The 25,097-nt window shown below is 39.7% G+C and overlaps 1 protein-coding gene and 1 pseudogene across 1 annotated transcript in view; one reads left to right on the top strand and one right to left on the bottom strand.

Moving 5' to 3' along the window:
- Positions 1 to 25,097, top strand: part of CHN1 (chimerin 1) — a 158,463-nt gene that overhangs the window by 13,107 nt on the left and 120,259 nt on the right. The gene's annotated exons all lie outside the window — the stretch shown is intronic.
- LOC119057212 (protein C1orf43 homolog) lies at positions 385 to 1,071 on the bottom strand (annotated as a pseudogene).

Genomic DNA, 25,097 nt, shown 5'->3' with positions numbered 1-25,097 from the left:
AAAATTGTTTAATTTTTCATTTTATTAATTTGTAAAGTCAGGCCGGTACATTGGTGTGACCATTCTCATCACCCTAGTTCTCTCACCCTCGGGGTTATTTGCAGTCTGGACAAGGGCAGAAGAACTGTGATCAAAACCAAGTGAGGATTTTCTGAGGAAGCTTGATGGGAACATTAAGAAAAATATCTGAATCCAACTCCAGAAAAATGGGCTACCAAGGGAGAATGAATTCTTGAGTGATGTTTTGAAACCGGCTGTAAGAAAGGTTTGGATGACGATTCTCTAGGCAAGAGCTCTGAGAGCTCTGGACACGCCCTGAGCTTCATCTGCTCCAGCTGGGACCTGACGGGCTCTTGGGAGGCACAGTGCAGTCTCTGGGCTCCTTCAACAGCAGGAACCCTTCTGCACCATCACAGGTGCTCTCCATGTCTTACAGTTGTCCTTGAAGCTCTTCAACTCAGGAAGTGCTGGCCACGTCTGACTTCTGACTAGAGAGTGGGAGGTATGTCACCTGGATGATTGTTGAGGAAACTTCAGGGGATGGGGTTAGGGCTTTGGCAGCTGGCTGATATTGCAGAGAGCTCCCACTTTGTGCTTTGACCACTGTGGCCAGCTCACTCAGAGCCTCTTGGTAGTACAGGTGTTCTCTCTGGCCAAAGACCCCTGTCCCACAGCAGCTGTCTCATAGCCACCCAGCAGGTCATCAGTGCGGGCCTTGCACACCCCTTTGAAAGGAGTACTAGTGTTCCGAAGCTGTAGCAGGCAAAAATTCTTGCTCATGAAGGAATGGGGATGCCAGTGTTCAGCATGAAATGGGATCTCAGAGGCACGGATGGTGTCACAGCTTTCATCCTATATAAATAGTTGCAGCAATTCTGATTTCCCTGGGTTTCCAGCTGTAGCAGTCTTGCATCATCATCCACAAGGAGCTGGGGTTTGTACTTGGTATCCTGAATCCTGAATTGATATCCTGAATTCGAATGTTGATCTGCTTTTTTAAGTCCAGGCTCCTGCAGACCATCACCAGCACAACACATTCACCCCAGACAGCCAGTTACTGCGAGACACCATGGCCCCTCCACCCTGTGCAGAACTGCTCCAGTTTACCCTGCTGCTCTGCCTTGTCAGCCAGACTCTTTCCAAGGCAGAGGTGCCTGAGTCCCCTGAAGCTCCCTGGTGATTTCCTTATGGGAAAGACCAAGGCTGACATGGCCAGAACACATGGCAGATTCTAGGAGAAGGATCTTACCTGATGGCCACAAATGCACTTAATTACAGCTATTGTTATTTGGGTGCTGGGAAGTTAACCTTTACTGAACGCTTTGATTTAAATTAAAGTAACATTTTGAGTATCAAGAATAGTGTATTGGCTATAATGATTTATCTCTGTAACTACTGAATAGAGAAAACATTTTCTAGGGAATCCACAAGGTGGTGCTTGCTAACCTGTTTCCTGTTTTTCCTTAGCTTAAGGAAATTTGGTAACAAGTGAGATGGAACACATGCATACTTACGTATTTCAAATGTTAAAGTTTAGATTTCCAAAGAGCTTGACTCCTTAACACTGATTAGCTTCAATTTAACATTTTTGAAAAGTACTTATTTTTAGTGAAGGAGCTAAGAGTCTTTACCGAAGATTTTAAGATTATTTTGGAAACGTGGGTCAATACAGAATTGAGGACTGCCTCCACTTCATTTGCCTTTAATCACTTATTTTTAAAGAATATGTGTGATTTATGAACATGTGGTCTATATGCATAGTTTCTGTACATCTTAAAATATTGATATTTGAAAGGACCTCACCATTAGTAATTGTTCTAAACTAATCATTCTGTTTTCTTTTTAAAAACATAATTTGTAATTATGAATGAGATTTAATAAGTGAGACACTAATAAAGGGCAGCAGGAATTTACCCAGTCATAATATGAATTACGTAGGCTTCCCTGTTGCCCCTGCATATTTAGTGTTTAGTTAGTACTGTTTTACATGGTCACTGTTTACACTAGCACTATTGTTTGCAAAGGGGATTCTGTGGAAATTAGGTTGAGGTTGGTAAGGGAAATTTTATGTTTGTTTATTGTTTTGTGAAGTCCTGCTCACAATTTCAGTGAAAAGAGCTGTATTTATAAAAGACTGAAACAGGAAAGTATGTCCAGTAAAATTTAGGGCAAATTAAGTTTAGATCTGTAGCATTCTGTAGATTGGATTTTTCTCAGCCTCCTCATAAAAGTGGTCAAGCAGTAGATCCAAAGGCATGTAATCGCATGGGAAGGGTAAAAGAAACTTTGCTGAGAACAAAGTCAGACTTGAAAAATGTAAATTGAATCTTACAGCCAAATATTTTAGATAGTTGTAAGAGTAGTCATTATTTTCACCATCCTTATGAAGGTTGTGAAGAAATAATCTGTTACATACGAAGACAGAACCAGGAATGTTTTCTTTTTTTAAAACAATTGCAGCGTGTACTTGCTGCTGCGCTTGCATAATAAATGCGTTCTGTGGGTAGGCTGCGCAGTGAAACTGTTCCTTTGTTCGCTCCTCCTTGCCCGTGTCAAGGGTTTAGTGTTCAGTTTCTGGTTGCCATCATTTTCATCATACCGTTCTGCACAGGATTTCCTTTAAAAAGGCTTATAAAACACTCTCTTTAAAGTTTAATGATTTTCATTAAATTTATGTAAGCATCGAATTTAAGCTAAATGAGTTTCTGAGCTGAGCAACTCCTGGCGAAACCCGAGTCAGATCAATGTAACGTGGGGGCGGATGCAGGGGGGACGCACAGCGCGCAGGGCTGCTTCCTCCGCTGGCTGGCGCCTCGGAAGCCTGAGAGCTGAGGGTTTTATTTTCGAAGGGCTTTGATTGTTTTTCTATTGGTAAATGAGGATTATGGTTTCAGTTGGGCCCGCTTTTAGTTTTTTTTCTAGAATCAAATTCTGAAAAGTTTCTAAAAACAAAGCATTCTTTGTGGGTCTTTTTTCCTTTGCATCTTTAGAAAATGTAGATGTTTATGTAATCATCAAGGAAAGGATCTGTCTTTTCTGTTGGCCAACTGATTGACTTTTTTCTGAAAGTGTTGTTACCGAACAAGAGGTCCGAGGGAGGGGCAATACAATATTTGGCCCATCTAGGGATGCCCAAAACTGCTATACAACAGGGGCCCCTCCCAAAAACAAAATACTAAAATCTACTGGGCTCTTCTGTCCGCCGCCAATTGGAAAGACATCTCTTAAAGCCAGAGATTTGTGAAAAGGAAACAAAATGTTTATTTAATGCTATTCAGGCCTAACGCCTCCACTAAAATATCAGAGTCCTTTAGGTTGTACACCTACACCCACACAGCGCTCCCTTCTCCCACTGTCCCAACTCTGGGTACCGTAAATCAGGAAAGGAGCACAGGTCTGTGTTGCAGGCCGCTGGCACCGTCAGCTGTATCACTGTGCAGGCAGGATCTCTCTCGAGTTAATCCAAAGTACTGTGGTACCCTCTCATGGTCCACTGGCAAGAGTCCTTTGTACCCAGTTCCAGTCAAAGTCTCTCTTGCTTTTCAGGCCCCGCGGCCAAAGGGGGCACCCCAAAGCCGCGTGGGCCTTTTCTACCAAAGCTGCAGGAGTCTGCACTCCACCAGAAGCATGTGGCTTTCTTTTTCACCTGGTTGCAGGGATCTCCATTCTGGCAAAGCTGCATGGTTTTTCCCTTTCATCTGGGAAAGAGGGGGTCCGCACTCTGCCAAAACCACGTGGCTCCCTCTTTCACCTCACCAAGAGGGCGTCCTCACTCTGCTGAAACCGCGTGGCTCTCTCCCCCAATGGCTGCCGTGTCTGGCTTTTAGATCCTAGCACCCATCTTCCTCTGTACCCCTGTTTCCGACTCCTCCCAAGATCAGTTACACCTGCCAGTATTTCTGTATTAATACAAGTTTACTGGGCTGCCATCATTAGTCTGGGCAGTAATCATCCCATGTCCTCGAGCCAATCTTCTCCAGGCCCCTACGCAGGCGCTGTAACTTGGGGGACCTGCCCCCAGTTACATCTTGGGGGGAAGTGACTTCATCCCCCTAGCTCCAAGCCTGGCCACAGCCATTTAACATATCCAAGTGACCGCCAAAGGCTATAGATATGTTAAAAGACAATGCCATGGATTAGCTGCAAGGCTGTGGCTGTACAAAACTGTCTTTTCCCCCCAACTCACACCTGTGGGGGGGGGGGTGAGGACATCTTACATGTCTCTCCATTATTCCTATACACTTTGAATTCTGGACACCATTCCAAATCTTTTTTTTTTGCGGGGGAGCCCTCCCTGGCTGCACCCTGTATCAGTGTGAGTTCTAAAGCTTGATTGTAAGCATATATTAATTTTACTCATTTCTTTTTTTCCTTTTTCTTTTTAATTTTATTGTTGTTCAGTTACAGTTATCTGCATTTTCTCCCCCCACACTGCAGCCAAACCCACCTCCCTCCTTGCTGCCATCCTCCCCCTTGGTTTCGTCCATGTGTCCTTTATAGTAAGTAGTTCCTGCAAACCCTTCTCTCCACAGTCTTTTAACCATGGCATGATAAATTTGTGCATGGGACCTCCCTGAGATGTTTTGGCCCCCAACAAGTGCTATTTGAGATCATCGTTGCACCTCCTTATGCTGGGTCAGTGAACTTCTGACATTGTACTAAGAGCAGTGGAACTGTAAGGAGCCACATTTATTGATTCCCCGAGGACTTTCTTTAAATGTTAAAGTGTAACATACACACAGAAAAAAAAACATAGTGCATAAGCCTATTTGAGTATGATACACAAATAAGTACATAATAAAATACAGAAGTCATAAAATTGATGAATTATTGCCAAATGAACACATTTGGGTAGCTAATGCTCAGGTCAAGAAATAGAACATCACCAGTGTCCTGGGCAGCCTTCATCAGAACCCTCCTAACCTCTGTCTTTTCCTGACTCCCTGAAGTTTATCAGGGAGTCCCTGAAGAGACATCTAACTCCAGAGATTAATTTTGCCTGTGCTTTTAACAGCCTTTTTTTCTTAGTGGTGATGAAATGTTTTTCTATACTAGAGTCTTTAGTAGAACCCAATTCTACTAAATTATATTACTTTACCTTTATTTTTGAGCATTTCATTGTTCCTGGGAAAATATTTACTACTAGCATTTATGCATTGCCTTTTAAGAGTATAACAAATATTTAAGTTTATGAGAAAGCTGAATTTGATCTAATTGTCATTTGTGAACTATAAATATCATTAATTTTCATTGTGATAATGTGAGAATTTTAAATAATTCTCTCTTGTAGACTGGTATGGTTACGTAGAAATTGCTGTTTCTCTATGCTTGATGTTGGTTGAGTCAGATAAGTCTTCTTTCACTTTCTTTCCAGCCACCTTTTGTTTTCTGATCCCTGGTTCCCAGCATCCCTGGGTGTTCCAACAGTGTTAGCACAGTAATGCACACATGCAGTGGTGTTTTCAGCAGAAGCTTGTTCACACCTGCTTGACATAAATCACGCAGTGCTTTTTGAATAACAAATGATGTTGCTTATTAGAAAGCTGCATTGAGTCTGGAGTTAAACAGAAGAAGACTCCTTAGACATTTAAAAACACATGTTATCTGCCTTTTCATTTTGGTAAGCCTGGTGGACCATGCCATTCATGTATGAGATGTGTTGGGCATTGGCACAGTATCCTTTCTGTGTCCTTAAGTGGAACTGGGGGAAAAAAAGAAGTGCTATCTTTCAACTAAGAACATTTTAGAGAATTCTTTAAAGTGTGGTAGAGTATCCCCCCTTTCCCCGGTTTGTTACCCACAGTCAACAGAGGTCCAGAAATATTAAATGGAAAACTTCCGAAGTAAGCACTTCCTAAGTCTTGAATTGCACATTGTTTTGAGCGGCCTGACGGAATCTTGTGTTGTCCTGCTCCTTCCCACCTGGGACCTGAGTCAAGTCTTCCTCCAGCATCTCCACACCGTGTCTGCTCCCCGCTTGTCGGTCACTTCATAGCAGTAGCACTTATCAGATTGACTGTCACCCTTGTGACAGTGCTTGTGTTCAAGTAGCCCTTACTTTACTTAATAATGCCACGTTATTAAGTAAACTTAATATCACATATATTATAGTATATTGTTATAATTGTTCTGTTTCATAATTAATGATTGCGCTTATCTCTTACTGTGCCTAATTTATAAATTAAGCTTAGTCATATATATGTATGTATAGGAAAAAACATAGTGTATGTCAGGGTTCACAGGGTACTGTCCCCAGTTTCAGGCATTCACTGGGGGTCTTGAAATATCTCCCCCATGGATAAAGGGGGGCTACCGTAACTTAAGAAACTTCTAGGTATTCTGTTTACATGGTAGTCCTCACTTCGCATTAGAGCTGGTAAGAGTATATTGAGTTCTGGTCATGTTTGTGTAAGAGTTCCCTTGTACCTGTAAATTCAACATACATTTCTTCATGAAACTTTAACCAGCAAAATTTTCAACTGTGCCCCATGCTTGATTTTATCTTTTATTTATAATTTAAATAATTGTCATTTATACCCACACATATATTGTCACATGTATGCCATACATATCATTGTCACATACATGGGGGCTGAAATCATAACAGACTAATGTTGGCTGGAATCAAATGGAACATTAGCTCCACATCAAACGATACGTCTTATTAAACTGCCATTCATGCTGTAGAAAATGTCTGGTAGCTTAGGAAATGCTCACTGCAGAAAGACAAAAAGGGACAGACGTTCCTCTGGAATGGCCTAGGTTACGGCATCTTTCATGTTCTGATTACCGTCTGTGGAAGTCTTACCAGTGATGCCTGCATTTCTTCCCATATAAATGTCCTTAATATTGGGTACCTCAAGAATCAAGTTAAAAACATTTTTTTGCTGATAGTAATGTCAACTAATGCCCATTTGTCCGATTGACTTCCCAGGTCAGACTCACAATTAGTAAGCTCTAGTAGAGTCAGGTTTGCAAGCCCCCACCTCCCACAATTGTAGCCGTTTCCCTTCACATGAAAGCTGGTAGCGCAGAGCGAGGCAAGTGCTCGTGGTCAGCACTGAAATCCACTGCAGCACGGCAGTCAGGGTGTAATCCCTCTTCTTCCTAGGTACCCTGGGGTGAAGCGCTCGGGCATCCTTGTTCTTTTGCTTATTGGATATGTTCATAGAGATTCCCAGAACATTGTTTCAGCCTTTAATTTTTCTGACCCTGATACATACAGTGTCACCTTCTGTTCCAGATTTCTGCCCTTTCTAAGGAACTTTTGTTTTGTGACCAGGCTTCGAGCAGTCTGAGTCGGTCCCTTGCTGCCATGCACACAGACCGCAGTGCTCCGTGCAGTCTGAAACACCAGTGACTGGGTTCCATGTGCATGTTTTCTGTTTTATGATCTAGCAGAATGTTGACTCACCGCAGTTCTGTGTACACCATATGTTGAAGCCTGGGCTGTGGAGGAGGAGGCATGGTGATTGGACAGCAGCCCGCTCAGCTCTGAAAACGCCGGTGTGCAAGGTCGTCATTCAGCGTTCTCTTTCTGACCCCTGACTCTTACTTTGTGGTTGAGGAACAAAAGGGTTTCAAGGCAAAAATACTGTTGGGGTGATCTCAATCACTAATGAATCTATAAAAGCTCTCATAATTTTTTTAAAATTCACTGACATTAAATAAAAATAGAAGACTAGAGAAAGAGAATGCTGGTTATTATAGTCCTTTGTATAATAATGCAGGAACTATGCAGGATCTCTTTCATCCCAATTTTGAGAATATGTTAACCAATTTATTTCTCCCACTGCTGCAGACATTATGCATAGTAAGAGGTTATGTTTTTCAACTTCTGGTCTCTTATACATATATATATAGCTGAATCAGAATTTTTCAAACCTTTTCTCTGACAGGGTTGAGTCTCACGGTCTCAACACTGAACATGTTACACATAGGCAAACACTGACTTGCCTTTGTGGCCTCCCTCCCTCCTCATGGAGTGAGAACAGTTCCAAGATTTCATTTACTTTCTTTGCTCTAACTTCTGTTGTTTGTCTGAATGCTGCCTTGCTTAAACTAAGACTGCTGCTCTGCCACCCACCGCACCTGCTTTTTCCTTCCTAATCCTAGATCCCTTATTTGGTAATCATCCCTAACTAAAGGGGTGCATGGTTTACATGTTAGAGGACATGGAAAATTTCAAGATTGTAGGAAGTGTAGCTGCATATCCTAGCAGGAATTTTTAGCTTAGGAAAATTTGAGTTTGTGAAGGGATTACCGTCCTTGACCTTATAGGACTCCTTCATAAAATGCACACAGTAAGTTCCCTTGTTACTAGTTCTATCAGGATGATCCTCTCAGGAGTTTATAGATTTAGTGAAGTGGAAACTGTCTTTGGACACGGGAACCCAAAAATATCCTAAACATTTCATTAAAGATTTTATACTCAAGTTTGAGCTGCAGGGAAACCAACAGTAGCAAGAAGACTTTAAATAGCATCCTGAGTCAACCTGACCATAAGGATATTAGCTTGTCTCTACTGTCCTTGGGTCTTGAAGCAAAATAGACATCTCAGGGTTTTGTTTTAGGCTTGTGGTTCTCAAAGTTTTTAATCTCAGAACCCCTTTACACTCTGAAACATTGGGAACCTAAGCAGCATATGTTTATGTGGGATATATATATATATGGCTGTTTTTTGTATTTAAAATTAAATTTCAGAAATTACAAAAATTATTGATTAAAAATACTAAATCCATTATATGTTAGCATAAATAAATATTTTAAGGAAATAACTATATTTTTAAAGTAGTGAGAAGAGTGGCATTTTTTTTTTTACATTTTTACAAACTGATGTCTAGCTTGAAAGAAGAAAATGCCTGTCTTCAATCTGTTGTAACGAATTGCTCTGTTTGGAGTATACAGGGAAAATCTGGCCTACATGCAGATGTGTGGTTGGGAAAGAGAGAAGTATTTTAATCATCTTTTCAAATAGTCATGGATATTCTTTGATAGTATACTAAACTTGATAAGTGGCAGTTTCTCAAAGTCAGTTGCTACATAGATTCTGAAGCCACATCGATGAACATTTGGTACTATTTCTTTAAAATCCATTGGTCTGTCTTGTACTTTGACTGGATCTTCTGCCTGTGCATGATTTCATATGACCATGCGTTTGTCATTTCAAAAATATTAGTTCATTGAATTATGCAAATCTCTCAAATGTTAACACATTTCATTATACAGCATATTATCAGTGATACAGTATATCACATTCTTTAATGTCACTATCAATCTCATTGGAAACATCTTTAAATATTAACAAGCTGTCAAGTTCATGGTGGTGCATGTAAGTTCCCCCAAATTCTAACTTTCGCTTGAAAACTTGAATTTTATGACTGGCAGTAAATACTGTCAGTTATTTTCTCTGACATGACAAGCTTACTTTGTTTATTTTCAAGCAAATACCTACCAAATACCCAAGTCTGAATAATCGTGGTTTGCAGTCATTCTTTGCGGTGCAGTGGTGTTTACAAAAGTTGCAGCTGGTCCAGCCGGCAGCTCGGCCCCACTCGCGCTTTTCCTCCGGACAACCACAGACTGCAGGATGCGGCAGAGAAGCCTAGCACACACTTCCCACTGTCACACGGACTGGTGAGAGCACATGGACTCAAAGGTCCAGATTTAATGAAACCAGTACGTCCAAAACTGCTTCATCAAGGACACTCCTAAGTGGAATGGAGTTCTTCCTCTGCACTCTGAGTGTGTGGTTGTGAAGAATACGATGCCAGGCCAACAGTGTGGCGCCACCGCATCACCTGTGCCGAAGCACGGGCGGTTTTACCCCCCACAGCTTCTGCGCGACCAGTGCAGATGTCAGTGCGGCAGGAGGGGCAGATAGCCTGCTAGAATAATTACGGAGTTGTTTTGACCTTGTAGATCCCCAGAAAGGGCCTCAGTGATCCACAAGCCACACTGAGAACTGCCGTTCTGGGCATTAAGGGAAACAGACAACAGAGTCCCTGCCCTCAGGAAGTTTATGTTCTAGTGGGAAGAGGGGAAAAAACCAACATAAGTTGGTAAAATGTAGTATGAATTGTCAGGGAAGGCCACTGAAAAAGTGAATTTTAGATTGAATGTTTTAATTTTTTAGTTACACTTGACATTCAGTATTACACTAGTTTTAGGTGTCCAGAACAGGGGTTAGACATTTATATAATGTATGAAATGATCCCTCAGATAAATCCAGTACCCGCGTGACACCACACAGAGTTATTACAATGTTACTGACTATATTCTCCGTGCTCTACATCTCCATGACTGTGTCGTAACTACCAGTTTGTACTTCTTAACCCTTCACCTTTTTCACCCATTTCCCCAACCTCCCACCCATCTGGCAACCGTCAGCTTGGAGGTGACTTTTGAGTAAAGAAGTGGATGAGGTGAGGGAGCAAGTCCCAGAGACACTTGGGGGAAGAATCCTCTAGTCTGAGGGAACAGGTGGGTGGAAGTGTTTCTTGTGTATTTGATGAATGACAAGGAAACCAGAGAGACTGGGGAAGAGTGGGTGAGTGGGAGACAAGCAGGCAGTGATCGAGGCCTTGTAGGTCCGTGCTCTGGAAAAGTCAGGTACGTGCACAGCACCCGGGAACCTTGGGAAAATGCAGGTTCTGATTCAGAGATGGGAGTTGGGTCCCCAGATTTTGCATTTCTAACAAATTACCAGACGCTGTCAATGTTGTGGTCCTCTTTAAATAGCAATGTGGCTGGAAGTTATAAAGAGTTTGGCTTTTATTCTTAGTGACACAGGAAGCCATGGGAGAGGGTTTAGCAGAACGGTGTCTTGTTCTGACTTACGGTTTAACATGATCAGCCATAAATATTAATAATAGTATCAGGCCTGTAATCCCTTGTCCAAAACCCTTGGTAACAGATGTGTGTTACAATTCAGAGTTTTTTAGATTTTAGAACAGTAACACATTTTTCATTTATAGTGTATTTTATAACATCCCAGTAGTCTGATATATCACTCTATTTATACATTAATATTTCTGCAGTGAAACAAATGAACAGTTACACTCTGTGGAAAAAATAAAGACTGTAAATATTCTTACATCTGTTCAGATGAGGTTTTTGCCATCAAATGTATAAAGAATTTAAAAATGCTCTCTGGTTTAGGTCAGACCAGAGTTTGCTGCAAAATGAATTATAAAAATACTTTCACTTTTTAAAGCCTTTGGATTTTAAAATCAAGAAAAGGTGGGCCTTTGTTCCTATTATTCTTTCAGTCAGCTCCTCCTCATGTCCCGAGATTGCAGGAACTTTAGGCCATGTTCATTTTAGGCCTGTTGAAAGCAACTCTCAGCAAGAGAGACCACAGCCCCAGCTCTTTTGTGCCCCGGACTCCACTTTCAGAGGAAGAGAAATCAGTGCCCATCAGTCTGGAACACAAGTTCTCATTTCCAGAGAGCTTCTGCGCCCTGGCAGCCTGTGCTGTCGCGTGTGCCGTCAGAGCACCGGTAATTAAAGTGCGCCAAGCATTGCATTATGCCGTGGGACAGTGAGCATGTGCTTCGAGTTAACCAACTGTGCTCGTTTGTGGCTGATGCAGTATTACTTCTCTGACTGCTTTCTTTCCTATAGCTGTGAGGTGCCTTATTCCACTTTTGACTCCACATTTTATCATCTAAAGCAAACTTCTCTTGTTCTTAAAAATCCACTTTTTTATAAAGTGACTGGTTGGTTTTCCCAGAGAAGTCTACTTTTAAAGAAGTGCTTTTGGAAATTATCGTGATGAGGAATGTTGTGATCCTTTCCATCTCCCTTGTCTGTGATGTCGAAGTACAGCCATCCCTCAGCGTCCTTGGGGGACTGGTTCCAGGATGCCCGACCTCCCACCAAGGCCAAAATCTGGGGACGCTCAATTCCCTTATGTAAAATGGCATAAGATTTACATACAGTCTGGACATATCCTCCTGTATACTTTAAATCATCTAATCATCTCTAGATTATGTAGTACAATGTGAATAGTTGTTATACTGTATAATTTAGGGAATGATGACCAAAAAAAAGTCTGTCCATGTTTAGTATAGAGCAGCTATCTTAGGCCTAACTACATAGTTCATGTCAGCAACAATGTAACATTTAAAAGATATTTTAGATCCACAATCGGTTGAATCTGCAGATGTAGAGCGCACAGACACAGACATCTATATTGGTAAAAGGAGCGTTATCTCTGTTTTCTCCATACAGTTTCACTTAAGGGTTAATACATCCTATTTTCTGGGTACCTGTCCTCTCGATAAAGCTTAAAAACACTGGTATACTGTTTTTGAACAAGACTTTGAGAGGTTGCTGTTTTAATGCTTTCTGGCAAAATGATATATTGACTTTCATCATTGGGAAATCCCAACGGTTCTGTGAATCTGTGTGAAAAATAATGCACATTCTGGTAAACATATTCTACTGCATACTCCTAAGCCTGAGAATATGGCGGTAGATCCCTTTGCCAAAGGCAAGGATCCAAGTGAATCACTGCTGCAAAGCTGTGTTGGTCTGTGGGAAATTCACGGGTTAGGAATAGCTTCTCCTGAGGGATGAGTAACCGCAAGGAGAGAGACACTTTGCGACTTTTCCTCTGCGGAAAGGACAGGGAGGACGTGTGCCACGCCTGTGGAAGGAGGCGAGGGCGTGCTGACAACTGAGTTGCAGGCCGAGGTAGCTGAGCAGAGAGACCCCGCTGAAAGTGTAGTTTGAGTTGGTTGTTTTCCAGAGTTCATAGTTAGGAAAAGTACAAATTCCATGTGGTTACATGTTTGATATCTGTGATTTCAAGTGCTCTGGGTGGTTAAAAGTCTCTGTTGCTGGATTTGGAGAAAGTGTTCATTAGAGAGATTCTTCTGAGTGTGTGGTGAAGTGTGTGAACCATATGGTATATTCTTTTAGGGACAAGGTATGAGGACTTCATAAAAATTAATTTATTGCGAACTCTGGCTGGTGTAGCTCAGTGGGTTGAGTGCAGGTCTGTGAACCAGAGGATCGCGGTTCAATTCCCAGTCAGGACACATGTCTGGGTTGCAAGCCAGTTCCCTGCAGGCCAGTCCCCAGCAGGGGACGCACTAGAGGCAACCATACATTGATATTTCTCTCCCTTTCTCCTTCCCCTCTAAAGATAAATAAAAATTTTAAAAAATTAATTTATTGCAGTTTAATTTTAGACATGTGAGAGCTGAGAAATCATCTGCCATTGTTGTGTTTGTGTATTCTTATTTTTTGTGGTAGAGAGTTTTAGGAAATGCATTATGTTATTAAAGGTGAATTTTTTAAATGATTTTATTTATTTATTTTTAGAGAGGAAAAGGGAAGGAGAAAGGGAGAGAAATATCAATGTGTGGTGGCCTCTCAAGTGTCCCCTTCTGGGGACCTGGCCTGCAACCCAGGCATGTGCCCTGACTGGGAATCAAACCGGCAACCCTTTGGTTCACAGCCCTGCACTCAATGCACTGAGCCACACCAGCCAGAGCATGAATTTTTTTTTTTAACTTGACTAACAAAATCTAAATAGGAGCCATTTGGAAATGTTGAGATGATTACTGAGTGGCTTAGCAGAAGCTAAATCTCTTCTGTTCTCTATTAGAAACCCATGATTAAATGAGCCAATCTGGGGGCTTACTGTTAATATGCCAACATGTTAGGATAAATATTATCAGAAATTATCAAACTCTTTATAGAAGAAAAATGCAGATATGACTTAGAAAAAGAAAAAACTAGGTTGGATAAGACTGTCAGCTGATTTCTCAACAGAAACTTTGCAGGCCAGGAGGGACTGGCATGTAAGATTCAAAGTGATAAAAAGCAAGGACCTATATCCAAGATTACTCTATCCAGCAAAGCTGTCATTTAGACTGGAAGGGCAGATAAAGTGCTTCCCAGACAAGAAAAAGCTAAAGGAGTTCATCACCATCAGATCAGCATTACAAGAAATGTTAAAGGGTCTTCTTTAAGAAGAAGAAGGAATAATAAGTGGCCATAAAAAAGAATAAAATCTTACCATTTGTGACAGCAGGGATGGACCTGGAGAACATTATGCTAAGTGAAATAAGTCAGTCAGAGAAAGACAAATACCACAGAATTTCACTTATATGTGGGATCTGATGAACAACACAGACGAACAAAATGGAGACAGACTCACAGATACAGAAAATAGACTGATGGTTGCTAGACGAGAGAGAGCTTGGGGACTGCGTGAAAACAGTGAAGAGATTGAGAAGTGCAGATGGGTAGTTACAGAATAGTCATGGGTACAGCACAGGAAATAGTCAGTAATATTGTAATAATTATGTATGGTGCCAGTTGGGTACTGGAAATATCAGGGATATATACTTTGTTAAAAGTATATGGTTGTCTAACCACTGTGCTGTGCACCTGAAACTAATACAAAATAATATTGAATATAAACTGTAATTTAGAAATAAAAAAATTTTTAATGCAAAAAAAAGGAAAATAGTAGACTGGAAAATGACAACCTTTACCCTTCAGTTGAGTTGAATGACTGAGTTCCTGTGTGTAGCTTTTGTTTCTAAGAGCACAGTGAGAAGAGTTGAGTAAGCAAAAGGATTTTGTTTACGTAGTTTGCTTGCTCGGTCTGCCAAGTTGGTTAGAGGAAACAATGCTTAGGTCTTTAATAAAGGCTGAACTTGAGTTTCAGAAAGGAGAGGTTTCCAAGCTTGGCTCACATTTCATTGAGGAGGCTTTGTTTGCCCAAACTTGGGTCCGTGGCAAAGAGTTGAGCACCGAGTTTGCAAAATACTTGTTTTTGGAGGTCTTTGAAGGAGTTACATGTACGGTCTCAGAAGTTTTTTCATATACTAGAAGTTCTGGGTCATTATTCTCTGAAGAATTAAATACAATTATCTTTGGTTTTAAAAAGTTTATTTCTGTCAGAATTGTATCATGACACATCAGTTTTCAACCTGGAATGTTTTTAAGTGACTTTGTTTCTTCTAACGGTGAATTTTACTGACCTGATTTGGCCTTGACTTTGCAGAGGGAATTTTATTTATCTTTAGTTGAAATGCTTACTTGCCACATTTTGAATCATTTTCTAGAAAAGTTAAGTCAGGACCTGAAGTATCTAGAAGCGTAGCAAAGGGTTTTTTATTTGTTTCATCATTAGTTTGGAATTATGTACGTTACTATGACATAAGCATTTTAGTTTTTGCTGTGAATTTTTATATTCCAAGTAATATATTTGTTTTAGAGTAAAAGGTTTGTTTTCTTTGTGACTCTTTCAAATATTAACAATAGTAATTGTTGGGTATTTATTGTGAATTTTATGCCCTTGTTCTTTTAAAAGATTACTTTTTAGTAAAACAGAGTTTTGAAGTCAGAGGCATTTCATTATTTTGGTGTGCCAAATTTGGTCCAGAAACAGAAGAGCACCAGGTGGGGGTTAGTCCTTAATGCCTGCCTGCATTTTCTGATTAAAGAAGGACAGAGAATGTCTTGCTGGTTGGTTGAAAGGTGAGTCTTCATTTGAAAGGAGGAATACTCTCTTTTGTTAACAAATGCCGTTCTTTTATAGAAATCAAAGTTGTTAATTTTCAAACCAGAGGTGATCTGAAACAAACATGCTGTGAAACACTAAACCCATAGATTTTGTGTTCATGTGTCATTAGTTTAAACCTCATTTAAAATGCAACACAGGCCCTTTGGAGAAAACCCATCATATTGTTAAAAAGTTATAAAAGCCTTTTTGGTTTTATCCTAAAACAATAAACAGCTTAAATTTAGCATTCTAGTCCATTCTAGAATGAACTATTTATTTTGTAAAATCAAAGGATAAACAGGTTTAAACTTCACCAGAATATTTTTCTAAACCAAAAAATTTATAAAGCATGGCTATATAAAGATACATAAAACTATGTAATAAAAAGAAACTTCTTCGTGTTTAAAGGTCCATCATTTACGGTGACGTGCATAGATACACTGGTTAAGAACAGGTTCTCGTTGGAGAGAGCATCAGGCTTTACTCAGCCCTAGAATGTGTCAGCCCCGGCCCCGTAACTCACGTGGTTAGAGCACTGTCCCGATTCACCGAGGTCGCAGTTTCCATACCTGGTCAGGGCACATACAAGAATCAACCAATCAATGCCTAAGGAAGTAGAACAACCAATGGATGTCTCTCTCTCTCCAACCAGTACATAAAAATTTAAAATAAAATGAAGTATTTTAAGCTAATCTAAAAATTTGAAACATTAGGGTTTTTGTAAGTACATTTAATCTTGTCAATCAATAAATGAATAGTTTGAGTACCTCCCAAATAGCCTTAATGTTATAAATTATATCATATTATATCACAGATATTATCCTTGATATATTTTTACTAAGTTTTTAAAAATATTGCCTAAAGGTACAGATAAAATATCTTGAGATTTTAATATTTAAAGAGAAATGAATGTCATGAAAATATTAATAGAGGAAAAAATGCACAAAAGGAAATTATAGACAAAAATGTTTAATATTAAATCTTAAAATCTGTACCTTTGAGTTTATAAAGTAATAAAAAATTTGAATCACTTTTTTTAATCACTTTTATAAAAATAAAATATATAGAAGATTTCTTTGACTCACCATTCTAGCAATTAACCAAAAGTGAAAGAAAACTTAAACTGTTCTCTTTTCCATAACGAATACTTGCCATTCAGCAGATTCAGTTAGAATCAGGAAGAAGAGGTAAATGAAGACCTCCATAGAGATTCTGAGGGGGAATTCAAATATTTTAGAAGAAGATGGTGTTTTATTATGTATAAATTTGCCACAAAACTTATAGTTGATTTCTACGCCTGTCAGACTAGAGATATGATTTCTGTGGTGGTATATTCACTTTAAGCGCCTGTTCAGAATAATGAGAACTTCCTGTGGAGTTTGTTAGGAGATTTTTCTCTATCAGCTCCCATGTTTTTCTCTTCTTACACATAGTTAACTTATACCTTTTGTTTATAATAGTTTTTCTCCTAAGCACAATTGTAGTATATTCATTTTATAATTTTAAAAATTGCATAGATATATAAGAAAAATAAAAATCAGCTTTTAGAGAAGGCCTTTCTCCTCCTGGCTCTGGGAGCTAGTATTGCCTCAATGGCCTAGGGAATCTGTTGTGTAGAGTAAGTCAACTTCTGTCCTGTGCTTCGAGAAGGACATTGGCCATCTACTATCCATGGGAGAACTGAGAAAATAATCACTCAAACCATTTTCTGTGCTCTGTGGTTCAGACAAAGAACCTGGATGAGAGGGGCTGATCTAGAGATCACTACCGTTCATTTACATTAACGTATGTCATTCTAGATCTTTAATACTATTCCTTGTCCCTCTGCCCTCATATGTGCACACTTATATATTTTTTATCATTTATAAACATGTAATCATGTCGTGCATACTAATCACCTTGGTCTTTACTTTCCATAGAGTATCCTGATCTCATTTTTTCTTGCGTTTTCCTGAATTGTTTAGATTTCTGTTTAGCATCACAGAAGTGAGTGTCTCGCACAGAATCTGTCTTCTCACTTTCCCACTGTTTTAGACATAGAGCTTGCTGTCCCTCTTCCTTCCTGGGTGTACTACCTGTCATTTTGAGCCAATCACTTTCTACTTTGAGTCTGTGCTCCACCATTTTTGCTTGCTGTTTCACCTACCTTTGGCCTTCCTGCTGCCTGGCTTGTTTCTCTTTCTCTGGAGAACTGACGTGGGCCTGACTACAGTATTCCTCCCAGACATCTGAGTTTTTAATGGGAAGTATGCACAAAGCAGAACAACACACGAGGTATTACTTATGGATGTTCCCAGGACAACTCAGCCCAGGCTCCGTCCAGTGCCTGAGTCTCAGGCTTTCCTCAACATGTCTTTTATTACAACCACTCTGCATTATTTGCACTTCTTTAAACACTTTCAGCACTTTCTTGTTTCTGTGCCCTTATTCAGTGTGTTCCCTCTGTTTATAATGCTGTTCTTGCTCTTATTTCCAATCTCCTTCTCTTAACCATTTTACTTTAAAAATTCTGTCCTTCAGTGCCTTTGTCGGATGATTCCATCTCTGGTTTGTCCTTCTTGACTCTGGCCAAAAGTGATTCCTTCTTTCTTTCCATTCTCTTATGAGTTTAACAAATAACTTGTTGGGGACCAATTTTTGCCAGGCATTTTGACAGGATGATGGTTTGTAAAGCTCTTACTGTGTATAAGAGTATTATGTATTACTCATGTCTTATTACCTTGTTTGTAAGTTATAATATCCATCTTATTTTTCTTACTACCTTTGAAGGCATAAACTTCATCTGGACTCATTTTGTAACTGGCACCCTTACCCTTACATAGAAGGTGTTTAATATATATTTATGAAATAAGTGAAACTTTATTATTTTAACATTATGCCAGCATAACTAGTATTTTAATAAAATTATCTATTATGTATATATGAAAAGTATTGCTGACACTTAAAGGCAACATAGAAAATCTTTTAATGGATTTATGGATGCGTACTTAATTTAGAAACTCATCCATGTCATGCTAAGATTGTTTTAAACAGCTGTCTCTGGGTCATAGGTTGTCTGGCTACCATTCTCTACCATCTTCAGTGGTGGAAGTCTGTCACGTTAGCATTGCTCTGTCTGGTGGGTTTTCCGTTGTCAGAAAGAGGCGGTGGGTGGGAGGGGCCCTTGAGACCTCCCGCTGAGGACAGCTGCAGACATTTGGTGCTTACTGGCCTTTGATAACTTCCTTTGAAAAAGCTGAAAGGATTTTGAACTGCTGAACACACGATTTTCTCTCTTCTTAGTTAACGTTTGTATTTCTTACTCAGATGGAATGTATCTTACTGCACCTTACCTCATATAGTAGCATGGTTTAACACGGTTGTTCTCAAAGTATGCTGTGTGGACCCTAGATTTTGTCATTTGCCTTTTTACTGTCATTCTTTCACCAGGGTGTAGTTAAATCCTCCAGCAGGTACATTACACGTGCTGTCACCACAGACGGAATACAGAGGCGGGTGAGAGAATCTGGCTGTCTGCAATTACAACAGACATTAAAGGGATTTGCAAAATGTGAAACAAATGTTTCGTTTTGAAAAATAATTTTTATTAAAGTGTTTTATTAAGACAATGGGTTTATTATTCTCTAAAATAAATTGCATATTTTCTAAAATAAATTCAAGTTTTCTTCTAAAAAAACTTGAATTCTCAGGTTTAACTTCTAATATGGTTAATATTAATAGATAGTAAAAGCTCTTTATAATCCAAGTTTTTAAAATAAAGTTTAAGAACACTCATTTAAAAGATTTTAAATAAGCCCTGGCTGGTGTAGCTCAGTGGATTGAGCACAGGCCTGCGAACCGAACAACCGTGGTTCGATTCCCAGTCAGGGCACGTGCCTGGGTTGCAGGCTAGTTCCCAGCAGAGGACTCATGAGACACAACCATACATTGATATTTCTCTCCCTCTCTCCTTCCCTTCCCCTCTAAAGATAAATAAATAAAAATCTTTAAAAAATAACATAAAAGATTTAAAATACTTAAGAGAACAGACCTTCTAACAGATTCCAAGTTGTCCTATTGTTGGAAATTTAGGCTGGATTTAGTTTTTTAGTCTTCAATGTAACATTGCCACAGTATTCTATGTTAATATTTTCTTAACATTCTTGATTATTTTACAATAAATTCCTAGAACTAGAACTACAGGGCCAAAAGATATGCAGAAGGAACTGGTATGACCTAATGTTAATTCAGGGCCAAATATGCACCCATTTTTTTAAAATAAGTTCCCTAATTAGCAGGAAATTCAGGATCTTCCTTTTTAGGCAGTCTCCTTTTCCAAGTTTGAACCCCAAGAGGTCCCATTCTCTTCCAAATGCAGAAAGAGAACAGTATAATCTTACACTATTTATCTTTTCTTCTCTTTATCATGCTGTCAGTGCTAAAGACCAGCCCTGTATCATTTGTTGATGGTTGCTTATCTGACTGCTGCTAGGGTGATGCTTCCAATCAGATTTGGCCCAGGTCACAGTAGGAGCCCTAGGTGGAGGTTGTGATTGCAGTTTGTTAGTTCGCACTCTTATACTGAATGACTGAGTGTGCCAGGGAAGCTGAAGTCCAGGAGCCTTCTGGCATCTCCCTAGTGCTGGGCCAGAATCTGCCCTCTATAATAAACCCATAAGCCCTTTGTGTGACCCTAGATCACTCGTTTTAATTAATCTGTAATTGAAATAAAATTCCAGGTAATTTTATTTCGGGAATGTTTCTGCTTCTTCTTGCCAGTGGAACTTGGTTTGGGCTATGAGTTTCTTCTATGGCAGAACTCCCTAACTTTGAATCTGAGAAATCAAAGACTGGGGTAAGGTTTCTTCCCTAGCAGAAGGACATAGGGTTCAGGAAAATTGGCCTGACTCTAGCAACCAATTCCACTTATCAAGGAGTTGAGGCATGTTTTTCTAAGCCATCCAACTTCCCCTTCCCAGTAGGCTCTTTCCCCTGAGTCTTGAGGACAGGGGTGTCTGCCCTTTGCCTGATCAGCACAAAGGTCCACCACACCAAGGTGATCTAAGGTCCCTACCACCACACGTAAGAAAGACTCATAATTTTAAATGTTCCCCTTCAGAGAGCATCTCGCTTACACTCTGCCTTAACAGGTGCCTGCTATACACTTTTAAAGGCTTATGATATGTATCACCTACTGTTCTCCAGAGAGGCTGTGGCAGTTTACATTCTCATCAGCAAAAAATAGATTGCTAGGAAGACATTCAAAACGCAAACTGTGCTCTTAAATGTCACAAGTAATTTGAATTGTTTTAATATTAAAGGAAACTCAAATTTTTCCCCCAATATTTCTTGGTTATTTGCTAAATAGCCATTTTATTTGTCTACATAATTGTGATCTGTAGCATCTTGAATAGTATCTTCTATAATAGAGTAAATATACAGGGAGGAACAAAATATTAAAAATGCACAGCTAAAGTCATTGACAATAATATCATTGAGGCTTTTACAGTAATATCAATGTGTTTTTAAATTCACTTTTGGCGAAGGCAGGAGAGGGTACTCATTTACTAAAGGTGTCTTAAGTGAAAGGCATTTTATATATGATACCTAATTTAATCCTCACAACAAACCTGTGTCGCTACTATTCCCATTTTAGATATTGCTATTACATTTTATAAGAAATTAAGATTCAAAGAAGTAGCAAATTTTCTAAAGTCATGCAGTAAGTAAGGGTTAATGTTCCTCTAAGAAAACCCTGCCTAGGACTAGATACACAATCCCCCAGAGACAGGACTTTGAGTGTGAGCCTTTGTCTCACTCCCCTTCGCCAAAGTCAAAACAATCTACAGGAGGCCCTCAGTGCTCATAGGTGCAGGGTTTGCACAGGGTTTGCAAGGAGTTAGGGACAGCTACAGAGTTAGATAGCATAGTCCCAAAGGTTTCCCTTACATTTGACACACACTGCAGATTGGAGGGGTTTCCCCCAAAGACCTCTAGGTTTGAAAAATTGCTATAAGAACTCACAGAAGTTACTAAATATTACTATACTGACAGTCATAATTTTTTTCATTGTAAAAAATGTTTATTTTGAAAGAATTTATTAAAGTATATGTTTTGATTGTTATTACAGTTGTTCCAATTTTTCCCCTTTGCCCCCCTCCACCTGGTACCCCCCTTCCTCCAGGATTCCCCTCAACTTTAGTTCATGTTCATAGGTCATGCATATAAGTTCTTTGGCTTCCCCATTTTCTATACCATTCTTAACACTCCCCCATCTATTTTGTACCTAGCAATTATGCTTCATAATCCCCACATACTTTCCCCCATTCTCCACTTTCCCCTTCTTAGCTGATAACTCTCTAAATGATCTCCATACCTATGATTCTGTTCTTGTTCTGTTTGCTAATTTTTTTAAGATTCAGTTGTTTATAGTTCATTTATTGCCTTCTTAATATTCTAAGTTTTGATCTTCTTTTTCTTAAATAAATCCCTTTAACATTTTATGTGATAATGGCTTGGTGATGATGAACTCATTTAGCTTTACCATGTATAGGAAGCACTTTATCTGCCCTTCCTTTGATTCTAAATGATATCTTTGCAGGGTAGAGTAATCTAGGTTGTAGGTCCTTGCTTTTCATCACTTTGAGTACTTCTTGCCAGCCCCTTCTTGCCTGTAGTTTCTTTTGATAAATCAGCTGACAGTCTTATGGGAACTCCTTTGTAGGTAAGTATCTGCTTTTCTCTTGCTGCTTTTAAGATTCTCTCTTTATCTTTAACCTTTGGCATTTTAATTACCATGTGTCCTGGTGTTGTCTTTGGGTCCAGCTTGTTTGGGACTTTGTGCTTTCTGGACTTGTACACCTATTTCCTTCACCAAATTAAGGAAGTTTTTTTCATTATTTTTTTCAAATAAGTTTTCAATTTTTTTAATTTAATTATTACTCAACTACAGTATTCTGTCTTTTACTCCCATCCCAGCCCACCCCCCATCCCCCCCACCTCCCTCCCATTTCCACCCCCTTAGTTGTTGTCCATGTGTGCTTTATACTAGTTCCTGTAAAACCTTCCCCCTTTTCCCTTGAAATTCCCTCCCCTCTTCAAATAAGGTTTCAATTTCTTGCTCTTCCTCTTCTCTTTTTGGCATCTCTATGATTCAAATGTTTAGCACAACTGGAAATGCCCCAGATTCTTCTTATACTATCCTTTTTTAAAAGTATTTTTTATTGATTATGCTATTATAGTTTTCCCAATTTTTCCCCTTTTATCCCCCATCCACCCTGCCACCCCCAACTCTCCAGCTATCCCCCCACCCCTTAGTGCATGTCCATGGGTTTGCACTTTGAGTCCTCTGTTTCCTATGCATTTTTTATCTTTTCCCATCTATTTTATGCCTACTAATTTTGTTTCTTCCCTGTACCTTTCCCCCCTTATTCCTCCTCCCTTCCCACTGAACTCCCTCTGTGTGATGTCCATTTCTCTGATTCTGTCCCTGTTCTGGCTGTTTGCTTAGTTTTTGTTTTCATTGTTTTTCTTTTCTTTTTGGTTCATTTGTTGATAGTTGTGAGTTTTTGTCATTTTATTGTTCATCTTTTTTATCTTCTTTTTCTTAGATAAGTCCCTTTAACGTTTCATATAGTAAGGGCTTGATGATGACGAACTCCTTTATCTGGGAAGCACTTTATCTGCCCTTCCATTCTAAATGAAAGCTTTGCTGGATAGAGTAATCTTGGATGTAGGTACTTGCCTTTCATGACTTGGAATACTTATTTTCAGCTTCTTCTTGCCTGCAAGATTTCTTTTGAGAAATCAGCTGACAGCCTGATGGGAACTCCTTTGTAGATAACTGTCTTCTTTTCTCTTGCTGCTCTTAGGATTTTCTCTTTGTCTTTAATCTTGGGTGACTTAATGATGATGCGCCTTGGTGTGTTTCTCTTTCAGTCCAACTTCTTTGGGACTCTCTGGGCTTCCTGGACTTCCTGGAAGTCTATTTTCTTCACCAGATTGGGGAAGTTTTCCTTCATTATTTGTTCAAATAAGTTTTGAATTTCTTGCTCTTGTTCTCCTTCTGGCACCCCTATAATTTAGATATTGGAATATTTCAGGTTGTCCCAGAAAATCCTCAGCCTCTCTTCATTTTTTTGGATTCTTGTTTCTTTGTTCTGATCCACTTGGATGTTTATTTTTTCCTTTTGTTTCAAATCGTTGCTTTGAATCCTGGTTTTCTTCTTGTCACTGTTGGTTTCCTGAATATTTTGCTTTTCTTCATTTTGGGTATCTTTCATTTATTCTTTCATTTTTCCACCAAGCTCAATCAGTTCTGTGAGCATTTTGATTACCAAGGCTTTAAATTCTCCATCAGTTAGTTCTGAGGTTGGAATCTCCTCATTACTTAATTCTGAGGTTTTGCCGGGTTCCTTCATTTGGGCCATATTTCTTTGTCTCTGTGCACCTGATAAGTTGTGAGGGAGCAGTGCTTTAGATATTCATTCAGGCAGGGCAACCCTTCTTGCTGTGCGGCCTGTGGGGGAGGGGCCAGGAAGAGAGCAATGCTGCTCGCCTGCTCATCTCTAGTGCACTTTCCAATAGACTCTTGAGTCAGACTGGAAGAATCTCCCACTGCAGCAACCCCAGCCATAGCCCACAGTCAGCTCTGAGTCTCAGTTTTCCCCTTCAGTCAGTCCCTCCCATGGAGCTCCACCAAGCTGGGCAGCTAGCTCCGCCCCTCAGCCACCTCAACCCAGTTTTTCTGAGTTGCCCACCCCACAGGGTCCGCCTTACTGGTCTGGTTTTTCTGGTTGACTTTTTCTTTAATTTCTTGGTTGTCAGAGTTCCATGCAGTTTGATTTTTATGGTGCTCTGGTTGTTTATCGGTTTAAGATTGGTTGTTATTCTCCTTTTGGTTGTGAGAGGAAGCGAAGGGTTTCTACCTATGCCTCCATCTTGCCAGAACTCTTATCATTTTTTTAAAAATTTCTGTTCATTCTTTCTGTTTTGTTTGAATGTTTATTTCTTCCTTATGTTTCAAATCATTGATTTGAATCCTGGCTTTCTTCCTTTCACTGTTGGTTCCCTCTAGATCAGAGGTGTTAAACTCATTTTCACCAGGGGCCATATCAGCCTTGCAATTGCCTTCAAAGGGCTGAATGTAATTTTAGGACTACATAAATGTAACTGCTCCTTAACTAGGGGCAAGGAGCTCGGTGCTGCCACTGGGTGGAAACAAGGTGCTGGGCCGGATAAAACAAGGTGAAGGGCCAGATTTGGCCCATGGGCCTTGTGTTTGCCATCTGTGCTATGGATTTTTCTTTATTTCACTTAGTGTAGTCTTCATTTTTTCCTTTATGTTGTTGCTATACCCAATGAGTTCTTTGAACATCCTGATCACCATGAACTCTGCATCTGATAGGCTGGCTGTCTCCATTTCATTTAGTTCTTTTTCTGGGGTTTTGTTCTCTTCTTTCATTTGGGCCATATTTCTTTGTCTCCTCAATTTGGCAGCTTCTCTGTGTTAACTTCTGTGTGTTACGTAGAGCTGTTTTGACTCCCTGTCTTAGTAGCCTGGCCTATTGTTGAAAAGGCATCTGTAAAA

Source organism: Artibeus jamaicensis, unplaced genomic scaffold (genome assembly GCF_021234435.1).
Source record: "Artibeus jamaicensis isolate MK-2021 breed Jamaican fruit bat unplaced genomic scaffold, CSHL_Jam_final contig_391, whole genome shotgun sequence".
In the NCBI taxonomy this organism is placed as follows: domain Eukaryota; kingdom Metazoa; phylum Chordata; class Mammalia; order Chiroptera; family Phyllostomidae; genus Artibeus; species Artibeus jamaicensis.
Note: the sequence above shows the minus strand (reverse complement) of the source record. Positions and strands in the feature narration are given on the sequence as shown.